Source organism: Electrophorus electricus, chromosome 2, assembly GCF_013358815.1.
Source record: "Electrophorus electricus isolate fEleEle1 chromosome 2, fEleEle1.pri, whole genome shotgun sequence".
NCBI lineage: Eukaryota > Metazoa > Chordata > Actinopteri > Gymnotiformes > Gymnotidae > Electrophorus > Electrophorus electricus.
The window spans coordinates 5,547,133-5,561,894 of NC_049536.1; the positions used below are offsets into that span (position 1 = coordinate 5,547,133).

General features: G+C 40.4%; 1 long non-coding RNA gene across 1 annotated transcript; it reads left to right on the plus strand.

Moving 5' to 3' along the window:
• Window positions 1-289: 289 nt before the first annotated feature.
• LOC118240988 lies at window positions 290-3,455 on the plus strand. Its single transcript, XR_004775761.1, has 3 exons — window positions 290-811; window positions 1,111-1,228; window positions 1,789-3,455. It is a non-coding gene; the product is annotated as an uncharacterized LOC118240988 (long non-coding RNA).
• Window positions 3,456-14,762: the final 11,307 nt, after the last annotated feature.

Sequence of the window (14,762 nt, forward strand, 5' to 3'; positions counted from 1 at the left end):
GTTAAGGGAAAAAACAGTATTATATTTTTTTGGAATCACCTCAGGCCTGCATTTACCCTGCATGTGCAGTTATGTTTTTAGGGTTAGTTTTACAGTTTGTCAGCACATAAATTACTGAAGTAAAATCAATACAGTCTCCTTCTAAAGGATTAGCCCTGTGGTAAATTATTTAGCACAGAAACAAATCTCTGAGAGAAATGGACACAAACATGCAGTATAAATGTTGGAGGTGCTGGAATAAAAAAGACTCTGTTCTTTAAAATATGAATCTGCTGTGATGTGGTGTGTGGGAGAATGCGAGAGGCCCATAATGAAGGATCTCGCCTCTTTTTGTGGAAAAGACTGGAGGCAGTCCTGAGAGACACTGCCCAGTGATTGATCTGGAGTAAGTCATGTATTACCTCCCCCATGTTTGCTCAGTCAGTATAGGCTGTGCTCTGAAGAACCCTGTGATTCCAGCTGAGATGCATAAGGAATGGATCCCAATGAATCATTTGCTAGTGAACATGCCTTTAAAATAACTCCAGAGGAAGAATTCTTTCAAGGATCTGTTTTCGATGCCTATCGTCTAACCAAAGCTCACTCTTAGATGTTGAGAAAGGAAGAAAAAAATAAGAAAAGCACCACTTTATCTAAGAGCATCACACTGTTCTTCTGTTCCCATACACAGGCATGTAGTGTGACAGGGAGGGAATTGGAGAGGCAAAAGAAGTACATGACTGACTTTATCATCACCAGAGTAGCTCAACCCAGCAGCCTGAAAGGGCTAGCTGTGCGGAAACTTCAACCTTGCTGTCACCTTATATCATCGGTAATAACAGACTTGTTAGTGAAACATTACCCAGAAGCCTGTCTTTTTGAGTTCCTTAAAAGGGGATGGTCTTAGGGGTCAGAGAAACCTCAAATTTCATGCTGTTTCTTGTTACAGTCTAACATGAAAGCTATGTCAAAGGTCATGTCAGTAGGACCTAAAATAGATATACCTTAGTCTTGCTACATTCTCCTCAGCTCACTGAAATGAACAAAGAAAGCATTTTGCAACCTATTTTGAAAAGAACTAGTTGCCATGTCCATGGTTTAAAGTTTCTTATTTCCTTTGATCTTGTTAAGCTGCAGTCTACATCAGAGGCGAATCAGAGTGGAGTGACCCAAGCCAAGACAAATCCATCCATCAGACTTCCAACACTGAACCTGCCAGCAAAGCTGAGAGCGTTTGGCTAGAGCAAAGGTGGGTCTTAAGAGTGGCACTGAATCATCTGCCAAAGACAGAGAGACAGATAGAAAGAGAGACAGAAAGGATAGACAGAAAGGGAGAAATTATTTGAACTGCCATAAACCAAGGCTGAGAGGGAATGACCAAACAGACTTGGAAGATTCTGGTTCAGTATCTCTCTGTTTGGCGTGAGTAGATTAATTTAAGACTAAAACTCATGTGGACATTGCTTCTTCTATGGCTAAGCTGTTCAGATCATTAGAGACACGATGTCCACAAATGTGACTCCTGGTACAAAGATTCACACTGAATTTTTTTATTTAGCCAGAAGGATGAATACAAGCACCACTTTTTTTGGGGACATGTCAAGACTTCCACCACCTCATATGACCTTTGTAATGTCTTGTCTTGTATTGTTTTGAATTTAACACCCTGATTAGTAGCCAAATTCAAATAATCTCTTTAGAGATCTTGTGCTGGCTTCATAGTGATGTGTTTTTACCTTATCCTGTTTGTAATTTTTCCTGCAATCTGTTTAGTTGCAGTTGAACTGACAATATTTTTATTGTTGCCAGAGCTTTCAATCATGCAAATCTCAGCTCTGGGTTCCCTAAAGTCCATCAACATGTAGACTTTGCAACAAGAGGGATGAACATGTTGGATCTTGTTTACACAAACATCCCCAGCGCATGCTGTGCGGAGTCCCACTCCCACCTCGGACACTCAGACTACATCTCTGTTATGCTTATACCAGCATACAGACCATTCCAAGCCTGTTCTGAGACAAGTGAAAACCTAGCCAGCTGGAGCCATCCATGCTCATCAGGATTACTTTCAGCACACTGTCTAGTGTATATTTAGGGAATCTGCAACTGACGGTGCATCAGTTACTGGCTACATCACAAGTGCACTGATGATGTTACTGTATCCAAAACCATCTGCACTTGCCCCAACCAGAAGCCAAGGATGACTGCTTAGGTGTGAATGCTACCGAAGACCCATGATGCAGCCTTCAGAGCAAAGTGGCCCTGAGAACAGGAAGGGCCAAATTATTACAGACTATAAGAAATGTGTAGCACATGTGCTTAGAAAATCTATGGGCACTTCCAGAACTCACACAAAACACGACACGTGGCAGGATATTTAGGCCATCACCAATTACAGGACAACATCTCCTGCCTGTGAGAGAGATGTCTTCTTTCCCGATGCATTGAATGACTTCTATGCACAGTTTGAGGAACAGAATAAGGTTGCATCAGGAAAGACCACCCCTCCTTCCAACGATCAGGTTCTGTGTCTGACCGTGGATGATATTAGAAAAGCTACATAGAGTCAACCCACGGAACGCTGCTGGACCAGACACCATTCCTGGCCAAGTGCTCAGAGGATGTTCATTTCAGCTGGTGGATGTTCTCATGGACATCTTCAATATATCCATGAGCAGCATCACCATCCCTACATGCTTCAAGGCCACCACTATTGTCCCAGTGCCGAAAGGATTTCAGTGTCCTGCCTCAATGACTGCCATCCCGTCACACTCACGCCCATCATCATGAAGGACAAAAAGTTAGAATGGCTTGTGCAAAGTCAACAACCTGTCTCTGAAAGTAGAAAAAAAACCAAAGAGATTTCAGGAAAGTACATGGTGGTCATTCTCCAATGACTCCTCTGTAGAAATTGTTACAAGCACCAAGTTCCATGGTGTCCATCTAGGAGAGAACCTCACTTGGACCCTCAATAACAGCTCCATAGCCAAGGAAGCCCAGGAATGACTCTAATTTCTGAGAAGGCTGAAGAAAACACATCCCCCTACCACCATCCTCACTATATTCTACAGAGGGACATCTTCATCAGCTGCATCACCGCCTGGTTTGAGAATTGTTCTACCTTGGACCACAAGACCCTGCAGAGAATAGTGAGGACAGCTGAAAGATCATTAGAGTCAAATATTCATCAAATATTGAACAAATGCTGTATTCCATTTAACAAAATTATATTCTTAAATTAGTGTACCTGGTGCTGTATGCTATAAGCGTATCTGTTTAAACATCACAGTATGGTACATCTTTTGCATATCCACACACTCATTGTCATGCACTGGTTGGTGATGCTATCTATGTTATCTGTATTTCATATTCATTGTTCTTCGTTTCTGTTGCACCATGGTCCTGTAAGAACATCATCTTGTTTCACTGTATACCTGTATATAGCTGAAATAATAATAAAAGGCCTCTTGACTCTTCACATTTGACTTGACTTTTTATTTTCACATACTCTCAAATCCATTCGTGAAGAATGTGCTTTTTTACTCAGTTACATTTAGTTAATAGCTCCCTATCTTTGTTTAACTTCATTATCTTCTTGTGATTGCACCATTTTTTAGGGTCGATCTTCAGCTCCTTTGTTAATATACTCTGTGTATGCTGCAGTTCCATAGGCAACGTGATACTTCAATAGTTTTTTATACAGTTTTTTGTTTGTTTGTTTATTCCTATTGAAGTTTCTCTGCTAGCCTACTTTTATTTCTACATGAATACAGTTGAGTCTTTATTTAACTGAATTAATGATATGTTTATTTATGTAGTGTATCATCTCTGCATAAACAACTTTTATTCTTAAATTTCTCTCTTTTTTATGGAGGATAAATATAATCCTTTCATAACCAGACTCGGGGGATCTTTTTCATTTTAAATTGGATCATTTTTAATATAGCCGATTATCTGATTACAGGTACAAAATGCTTTCACATTTTCTTTTTTTTAAGATGAAACAACCTTGAGTTAGCATTACTGTAGTACACTATGGAAGTTTAGTGTTTGGTGTGAAAAAAGTTTCCTATCAACCAGTAAGTGCAATCAGCTCTTACACATTTCTTGTATGAGAAGAACACCACATAATCCACTATCATGTGAGATTCTGCTTCTGTGGGGAAAATTAGTCTTGGGCTTTTCAAATTTTGCTGGGCTGTTCTTAAAATCTGAACATGCTGCTTACAATTATGTAAAGTGTACATTTTATTCTACATGCACACACACACACACACACACACACACACACACACACACACACACACACACACACACACAAATACACACACACTCCCTCTCAAGCCGTGCTGGTAGACATTTTTACACACACACGCACACGCACACACACACACACACACACACACACACACACACACACACCCTCTCAAGCTGTGCTGCAGACATTCTTACACACAGACACACACACACACACTTGTGGCATGGATCCAGTGACCTCAGGAAAAAGCCCCTCCACCATTAGTCACTAGTAAAGTGATGTGGGCTGTTGAGCTCCAAGGCTGTTCCATACATGGCTGTAGGCACTAGTGTGACCCAGAGACACTCCCCCTAGAGAAGTGCTCTACAATTAGGTTAAAACAGTTTCTTGTCACCAGAGGAGTGAAAAATGCAAGACGTCCAGCTTCTTTCTACATTGAAATTGTGTTTAGTGTGTACTCACTATATAACTACTAAACAAAATGATTACCTCAGACAATGTTATTTAATTATGTGTATAGCAATAAGGTCATATAATACAACAATGGTAGTTAATGTCAGCAGATACATGAATAAACACAGTTCTCATTTTCTTATAGTTCACAACTAGGTAAACATTAGCAAACTTTATCAAGACAGCATCACAATGCATCATCAATACTCACTGCATGGCAGGCATAGGTCAAGCTAGCTCAGTCTTGACTGGTTTAACTGTGTGGATATACCTTTTAAAGTTTGCAGTAAACATCTTTCTATGTTTCTATCCAGTTCCTTAAAAATATTTTTAGCTCATATCTCTATGCAGCCTCAGAATTACAGAGATGACGATCTGAGCAAAATCTATAGCAACAGGCTTCCAAACAGTCCTTATATAAACAGGACTGCCAGGATAAATGTACATTATTGCCTATTTGTCACCAGTAGAACACTGGTGAGTTAAAATTGTCAGTTGGATAAAACTACTATACTGATTGGGAGCAAAAATGTTAATGACGTTATATTTGTACCCAGATGAAGACTCCACACACGCCCTAACAATCACTTCTTCAAAGTAAAAACTGCAGAGGTCAGATTGAGAACAATGCCCCCTGCTCACACCCCTACCTGACGTTCATACAACTTCCATTAGATATTGAAATGAAAGCCGAATACTCACATAGCCATTCACTTTTACACACACACAGACACACACAGACAGTAGTAAACAGACTAACATGAACCAGTTAGACTCAAGAACCACCCCTGAACTCAGGGACTCTGTATATGACCTTAGGCACTAGTGTAAATCGAGCATCCCTGGCAGCCAGTAATCTGACAGTAAGACATGCTTACTGTCATGTGTTACTGGGTGTGGTAGAGTGGAAATTTGCAAATTGTGTATACTCCAGCAGTTGCAAGGAATTACAAAAAAAGATGATAGCAAGTCCTAGTGTTTAACACATGTTCTGAATAAACAGATACAGACACAAATAGACATACAAGGAGTTTCCTGTGCTTTGAAAAATACAATTAATAAGGTTTTGACATACTTAAATAATCACCCCTCTGGACTGCACTTCCTGTTATTTAGGTTACAAAACGATTTTTCTTTTTTTTTAGTGGAGGATTTTTTTTTTTTTTTCATTTTAGTAACACATCAGCTTTTGCTCAAGAGAAGAGAAGAGAAAAAAGATTAAAAATAGAAAAGAGAAGAAACTTGTGTATCTCATAACATGAGAGTGGCTGCAACAGATCCTAGGAATGACAACATTGATCTCAGTCCAAAAAAAATGCAATCTTAGGAATGCTAAAAATACTGCACTACACACTTCTATGCCTGTAAGTAGAAGGCCTGAGTGTGAGGAGAAAAAGACATGATCACCCAATTGCTGTCTCACCCTTCCAATGGGTGATCATGTCTTATTTTTCTCACACTGTGGCCTTCTACCAGGACTTAAGAGTTTGATAGTATATTCACTATTCCTATTCTGGACTGAGATAAATATATACAAAACTATATATATATATATTGAAAATATAAAGAGATCAATATATCAAAATATGTCTTCAAACAACTATGTTTCTGCCTCAATCTATGGATAATTGGCAGTGTTAAACCTCTTGACAGGCTAGTTTTAGAGGATCTCCTTGAAATTTTGCTTTGTGGAAGATTGATGAAATGTGGGTTGGGATAGAAAAATTTGTTTTCCATTTTTACCTTGGCAGCCCAAAGACCAATCCAGTCCACTACAACCCCCTCTCCTAACCCCTCCTAGAACCCCTCTCCCCACAGCAGAGGATTCTGTTGGCAAACCCATTTGGGCTTTTCCTAGTAAGTTAATGTTCTTGAAAAAGGGGTTGGTAAGTAAACATAAAAGAGTGCCCACCCCTCCTCTTGCCTTTAAAACAGGACCTGGAATTTTCCACAGATAACAGCCATTCTTATGGTGCATGGCTAAGTGTGGTGTCTTCTCATGTAAACAAGTGGTGTTGATATATGGAGGTGATTACTCTGCTGTTCCCAAAACATAGTGGTGACCAACCCGAAAGAAGACAAGGACAAATAGGGGCTTATCATAAGGGTTGACTCAGTAATGTCTGCATTTTTACCTCCAGCATTCCTTTACCTAGTATGCTTTATTTGTTTTCATTTCATCTGTTTTATAAGAGCTGGTATTCAATTCAAGAAAGTTACAATTTCAAAATTTGGACATGTAATAGGTACAAATGTAGATTAAACACACTGCCAAGACAGACTTGATTTACTTGTTCTATCCTGATCTATGTTAAAAGAACTTGTAGTCATCTGTATTCAGTATCCTGAATTCGGCATTTGATTCAGATACAACTGAGAGCTGAAATGGCTAGATTTTGGGTATAAGCCAATGGGGCATATGACAAACAGCAGTAAAAATACCTTTGCCTTGGCCTCTGTGTTGGTTTACAGAAGAATAAGTCCTGAAAGACATCACCTAAGCCAACATAAGCATCGGTTAATCTTGATGACCTGATACTATTTCTAAAACTATTAAAAATTCAATTCTGTTCAAAGAAAGACCAAAACATTATTTAGAGTCTGTAATCCCCAATGATATATTTTAAATCTTAAGACTTCTCTTTCAAACTAATTCTAATACAGTATATACTGATGCAATGCGCTCATTCAAATCATCCAGACTGAAAAGGTCCTCCAGGTCTAATAGTCATTCTTGACTAAAACAACTATAGAAACTCTATGCTGCTAAGATGACGTTATTTACTTTAAAATATATTGTTTAGTTTAAACCACAACATCAATGGATGTACTCATGCACTGATATTTTTTAGGCAGTACGGACCGAGTTGAGGTGGAAGCTGTATTTTTTAAACAAAAGTATATAAATATAGTACATACAAATATGGAGATGGTGAGATGCACATTTAAAAAAAGATGCAACTCTGTCAAGGACTGGTTAAACATAGACAGGCACTGCAGCACGTAATGCACATATGGTGTACATTAACAGGGTGAATGTGTTGCTGGCTGTAAAAGCTTAACATTCCCCTAGTTCACTCAGGCCATAGATGCAGTTAAGCAAAGTAGGAAGCTTTTGAGTGCTTGCATGTGTGTGTGAATGGCTTGTGTGCACTCATCCTCATTGCAGGTAAGGGTGGGGCAGAAAGGGTGGAAAGGTAAGGGAGAGATTCTGGGGCAAAAGGGGTAAGAAAAAGGAGAGAGAGAGAGAGAGAGAGAGAGAGAGAGAGAGAGAGAGTCACATGTATGCAGGAATAAACTCATAGTCCCACAGGGGTTGCGCTGTATGAAGCAGCATCTGTAGCAGCAGACATACAGACCCTCATGACCCTCCAATCCTTCATGCTCCCTCCACATGCATGTCAAGCTCAGATAACTCTTAACACCTGTCTGTCTATCCATTCCTTCTTATCTAACCCATCCCACTGGGCCTCACAGAGCCCCACAGTCATACTCGTGTCAAAAAATGTATCTCTGGCACATTCAGATGTTAGCACTGCATTTGTGCACATGTGAATAGTCCTGGCTAACATGAACTGTATATAAAGTAAGGAAAGTTGAGGTCTGAAAATTCCTAAAGGCACTATAAATATCATGGGATTATGTCCCTCATGGAGGTGTCAACATTTTCCTGTAGGAGTGGAACGTGATGTTTGAAAGAAGACTCTTTGGCTGCACAGCCTGTGAGTCTCAAGGCTGTGGTGTAAAACCCTGCACTGGAACTGAGCCAGGTACTTTTTATTCCTGAAGATCAGGATGAGTTCCAGATGAAATAATTATAGGCCTAATGTGGGCCTCTTGACGTTATGCAAGTTGCATGAATGTAACAGTCCAATGAAAAAAGATAGGAGCAACAAAAAAACTTATGTAAAGCTCACATCTCTGCTCATTTGCCCAGTAGAGGTGGGGACGGGGGTGTAACTGGTAGGGGTGGTGTGACTGGTGGTGGTGGTGCACTACCTACAGTGATCTCTTCTTGCCAGCGGAACACACTGATGGAAATATTAGTCTTTGTTTTTATGTAGTTAATTTGCATTTGGAGATTAATTCTGGAAAATCCTGCATGGTCTTCTTACTCTCTCCACCTGCCAAATAAACATGTTGTGTGTTCTAAATGTATGCGCCATGGTGATTATGCCTACTTCGTGGTGGTTAGTGCTGATTAAAGAGAGGAAAATTCTGGCTGCTTCCTGCCTGTTGTCTGGGACAACTGGGCCATTCCCTATCCAGTCAGAAACTATTGCAATAACCCCCATGCTTCCTGTGGCTTGCTCTGGGTATACTTTGCTTTTCCACCATGATGAACAGGTATGAGAGACTGGATCACAAAGCAAATATTAATGATTCAAGTACAGTACTTAGTCATACAAGATAAAATACGCTCTTCTCTAGACATTAGCAACAGAATGTCTAGTGTGTCTCTTCTCCAGGTAGTAGGGTTTGGCCTGAAGTCCAAGACTTCAGTTGTGCATGATTTAATATTTGAAATGTATGAGTTTCATACACTAGGCTTTGAGTGCTTCTGGGATTGCCGTAATAAGTCCTGCTTGCCCTGCTACAGCACACACCAATTACACACCTCACTCCACCCGAATGATGAATGGTCCGACCCAATGGAGACAGTGTCACAGTGATTGAATTAGAAGAACACAGAGGAGTTATGGGTGATGCCAATGTGGCGCGCTGAGGCTCAACTAACTCATCTTTTCACCACTGAGACAGGAGGAGTCAGAGAGCAGTCAGCTGCAAACAGCTCTAATTACACAGCTCTAAACTTTTCACTGAGGGCCCATCACCATCAACACACTTCTGTTTCATTTCTAACAGAGCTGAGGCTTAAAAACTGAGGGCAGATGTCATACGCTGGTTTGGTCTTCTTCCCTTTGGTTAGTTGTTGGTTTGAGAACAATGCACACTGTCTGAAGGGTTAAGGAGACATTGTGGTTGCATCATGTCAGCTCCTGTAATCAGCTTGTTCCCACCTTCAGTCTGGCCATGCGGTTTCCATCCACTTATCAGGATGGATATCACTTCTACTGACTTTAAGCTTTTATTGTTTTATCACTGAGCTTGTTAGGGCTTACAAATGAGCATTATATTTTAAATGGGATGAGCCCATAAAGTTAAATAAAATCATATTATAGAAAAGACGTGGCTAGACATTATATTGTATTCTATTCTCTTCTGGGAGTCAGATATTGTGTGATGTTAAATACAAATTATCATTAGAGACTCAAGATGAGAAGCCAGTATACAAACTAAATGTGGAATTCCATGGTGGTGAGTTGAAAAGAGGCCAAGAGAGTAAACAATGCTCAGGATCATGTGGACTCCTCCTCAGCTGTGCATGGAGGCCAGGCAGGGCTGGGGCCCTTACATAATCCAGTTAAAATATACCCAAGTCACATGGAGTACTCAGCACTGCACAGGGAGATATCCCACTCCCACTCGAGCTGTGCTGGCAGACATTCACACACACACACACACACACACACACACACACACACACACACACACACACACACACACACACACACACACACACACACACACACACACACACACACACACACACACACACACACGCATGCAAACACAAGCCTGTGCGCACATACAGCCATTTAAGATTTGACAGTCTGAGTTTCAGCATCTTGCCTACTTTCTGTGGAAACATGAACAAGGAGCTATGGCACTGACAATGGGCCTGAGCAGAGTCTTTTACTGAGGAAATGTACATAAAACCATACAAACACATACGTTTGCATATACAGGGGCAGGGGGAAAGTGGTGTGGGGGAAGGGGGAGGGGTGTAGAAGGACCAGCCCTTTAAAGTCACAATGGAGGCTTCCTGGAAGGGTGCTGGCTTTCAGCTCCTATGAGACTTTGTAACCTTTCACATACAACTCTATATAGACAGTCAAACACAAATGTGTTGATTACTGGCATTTGCCGCATGTTGAAACTACTGGTTTCAGTGTGCGTAGACCGGTGTGCACGTTCCGCGTGCAGGTGGCTCAGTGCAGAGCAGTTGTGGCTAATCTCCTAAAAGTGCTGAGCAGACATCAAAACCTGCATTAAGGTTGGGGTACATCAGGCTGACATGCTCTACAAATCAGAAATCAGACCATCTGGAGCGAACACACATACACACAATGAAAATAAGCATGGTTGCCTATTCAAAGCTTCCCAACAAACATCACTTCAGCATCTGGCTCTGCTGTGGCCAGTCATTTTAATTATGCAGACTACTTTACTAATTCATTAAGTCTTAATAATGTGGGTTATATGAGTAGGAAGTGGAGCTGGGCCAGAGCAAAAATATTTAAAAACCTTGTAGGTACAGCTGACTTAGACCTGGTTACACAATCAATAGTTACACATCTTCCACTGCCTCCCCAGCACATGGATTTCACCTCAGAACAATGCCTGTTTCTGGCATAATCCTGTCAGATGGAGTATGCTGTTGACCAGTGAGTGAGGTAAGGAGCTGGTGTTAAAAACCTGCTGTATCTTTAGCATGCTCTGCCACAGGAAAGACACGTCAATGTCAAGCTTAGTCACAAGGCCCACTTAAAATCTTCTCTCTCAGCCTGTCTGTCCAGGCTTTGTGTAAAATTTGTTACTTGTAACTGTGTCCTCAGAGAAGCCCAGCTATTCAGGTGTGACAGGTATTGGCATTCAATTCATATGGGTTTACAGACGTGCTATGTACACACACACACACACACACACACACACACACACACACACACACACACACACAAGAGTACACATTCCTCTCTCAGTGCCACAACAAACATGGCATTACGTTGATGGGGGCATTAAAGCTGAGTCATCTGAGCTAATGTGGCTAAGACAGTGTTTAAACATACACACATGCACACGCACACACAAATACAAAAACACTTTTAACCTTTCACAGTGTCATCTTGTACTTTTTTAACACTGGCAATTTTTAGCCCTATTGGGAAAGAGGTTTGCCTTTTGCACATCGTAAACTGCCATAGCATTAAAAACAAATTATAGATGCCTTTAACAGGTGGTGTGCCTCTTATTTCTTACTTCCATAAAACGAGTTGGAAACAAACCCTCACATGTAGTGCACACACACATTCTCCAGCTCACTGTCCCAAGACCCTGTCTGCCCTGAAATGCCTTTCCTTGTTCATATCTGAATCAGAGTCAGGAAGTGACAGGAAGGCACAGGCACAAGCTTCCTTTCACTGTCCCCATGAGGTTCTTGATCACGTGGCCTTTGTCATAGCAACTGCCAGGTCAGGAGCCACTTCTGACTGCTCTCAGTCTGGCGCAAGGATGAGGAGATGAGTGCGCCTGCAGTGCAGATCATCAAAAGAGTCCTCCAATTTTTAAAAAAAATTATGTAAGAACAAGTCATTCATGGTGAGAAATCCTTCAACTCAGCAGTGAAGGGACATGCTGTGTTCAGCTGAAGTGAGGCTCAATCTCAGAAACATGGCAGAATGAGCAGGAGGCAAATTTTGAGTGTCTGAACATTTTTGCACTTGTTGTAGTAAGATTCAAATCCTTTTTGTGATTCTCCAAAATATATATTTAAATACAATAAATCTACAAAAATGGGTTATACAGTTCAGTTTATATAACCTACATATGAAACTTCACTGTAATCTCAAAAAAGATCATAATTTTGCTATTAACTTCATCTGGACTTCTATATAAGTTCACCAAGAATTTAGTCTTCAATATATGGTATATACTATGGTTCTGCAAAGCTTTTAAAAGCCCAAAGAGTTCAGAGACAATAATACATTTGTGTGATGTAATTGTAACATAACTATTTAATGCAAAAAACATAGGGAAACCCAATTTAGAAATAGTACCACCCTTGCCAAGACACTATTAAAATGACATGGGTACTATAGGATATATAGTTTTTGATGTGTCTTATAATTAATTTGGCTCACTAAAAATGTTGTCTGCTCTTCTGCAAAAAAATTAGGAAATGTATAAAGCTGTTCACCATTATAGACGTGCAAGAAAAGCTTAGTCTTTATAAATACCACATTCCAAATACAAAGCCACCGTCCACTGAGATCAATTAGGTGGGCCCAACAGGGAACTGGCAATAAGAGATCAAGAAGTGTTGACTGACTGCTGAGTCAGCCAATGGGCTGCATGTTTATGCCCAGTAGGTGTGTCACCTCCACTGGTTTTATCAGCATGTCTGGATTTGTGGAGTGCATTTCTCAGATGGATGAGTGGAAAACACTGTGCTGAACAATAAATCACTTGCTTTCTCTTTATCTCTTCTGCTGAGCCACATCTTTGCTAACTTTTCCATAAAAACAAAAGAACCCCAACTCACACCCTGTCATCCAACCAACACACTGCGCTGTTTAGATCCTTCAAAAAAAAACATTTAGCTAAGGAACTGCCCATTACAGACCACATTTAGGACACATTCCCAGAAGTCAGTCCACATTTAAAACACAACATGTTTGTACCCAGTTGTTAAAATGTCTGAACGGCATACTTGGCAGAGCCAACACTTCACAGTGTTTTCTTTTTTAACTTCACATTTGAAATGAACTTATATTTATCAGTGTTTGAAGAAACATAAAGTATGATGTGAGAGAAAAAAACAAAACAAAACATTTTGTCCTTGGTTCTGTTTTGATTTTCAGTGGAGTTAAGGGTGATGGGTGGACTTATACCCCTTTCAAGTTACTTTAGGAGCAGGACTGTGACTCATAGTCTCCAGGCCCCCACTGAGCCTGAGCAAGAGAGGGAGAGAGAGAGGGAGTGAAATAGAGAAAGAGAGAGAGAAAATGAGTCACCAATCTTGTCACTGTCACAGTCACAATTTACCATTTATTCAGCTGGTCCCTTTCAATAGAGCACTCCGATTGAACATGCCTGTGTATACACAAACACAGAGACATGCTCATATCACCTCAGTGATAGCATTTCTGCGTTCAGAAATCCAGTGTGGACCAGGTGATGCTATGAGTATCCCTTTTTATTCTGAAGATACCCTTTTCCGACGGAACAAAAAACAGAACCAGGTCTACCTATGGTGCCATTTTAAAGGAAGTGCAGCATTCCTCATACGACAAGTGTGCTGTACGGGTGACATTATATCACACAACATTCTGAATAGGATTAATTAAGTAATCTGAGATTGATTAGCCATATCCAATTAACATATCTATATAACTCTTAATTATTAAATATTTTATATTAATTTAAATCAAATTTATCTCAGATTTGTCTATTTTCTATTTTCCAAATTAGCTCGGAGAAATATGGAAATTGGGGTAATGTATATTAATAATAGCAAAAGCCACGCACAATGCGTTCTATTTTGCTTTTTTTTTTTTTTAATTATCAGAGATTTATCAGTGCGATTTAAATATTCTTTCGCGTGTGCATTTGACAAGACGTGGTTTCTACGTAGGTCGATCTAGGCTAGACTGGACCAGTCCAAACAGACTGGTGTTTACCAAAGAGGCAATATAAACCTCACGACTCTGCCGACTAGTGCGTAATGCGTCACGTGTTCAGCAGTGGGCGAGGTGGGCTACACACGGTGTCGTGTCGCGTTCATTCATTCGACTTGCTCTCCATACGAGCAGCTCCGCACGTTGCAAGCGGGCGGAGGTGTGAAAGGATAATGAGCAAGGCTGGGCTCGAGTATATTCAGCGAAGTAGCAAAAGGTCAACATACATGGATTGTATTTCTAATACATGCATCTTTTGTCCACGTGAATGTTTTCAGATTAGAAAATTTTGCGTCTTGAAATAAATGCTTTGTACGTGGACTAAGCAAGCAGACTTACAAGGGACAGAATGTCATTATTCTCGAGCTTGGAAAGAATTGTCACATGTGGTTGTGAAGCCTACGTGCAATCTTTTGTACGCGATTGAATTTTTAATTATTGAGTGCTGTTAGCTTGGCGGTTTCTCAAGCTTTATTGTCGGTCTCATTAACTGAACACACTTGAGCTAGTCGGTTTGAATGCGATGAACGGATAGATTATCTAGTATAATGAAT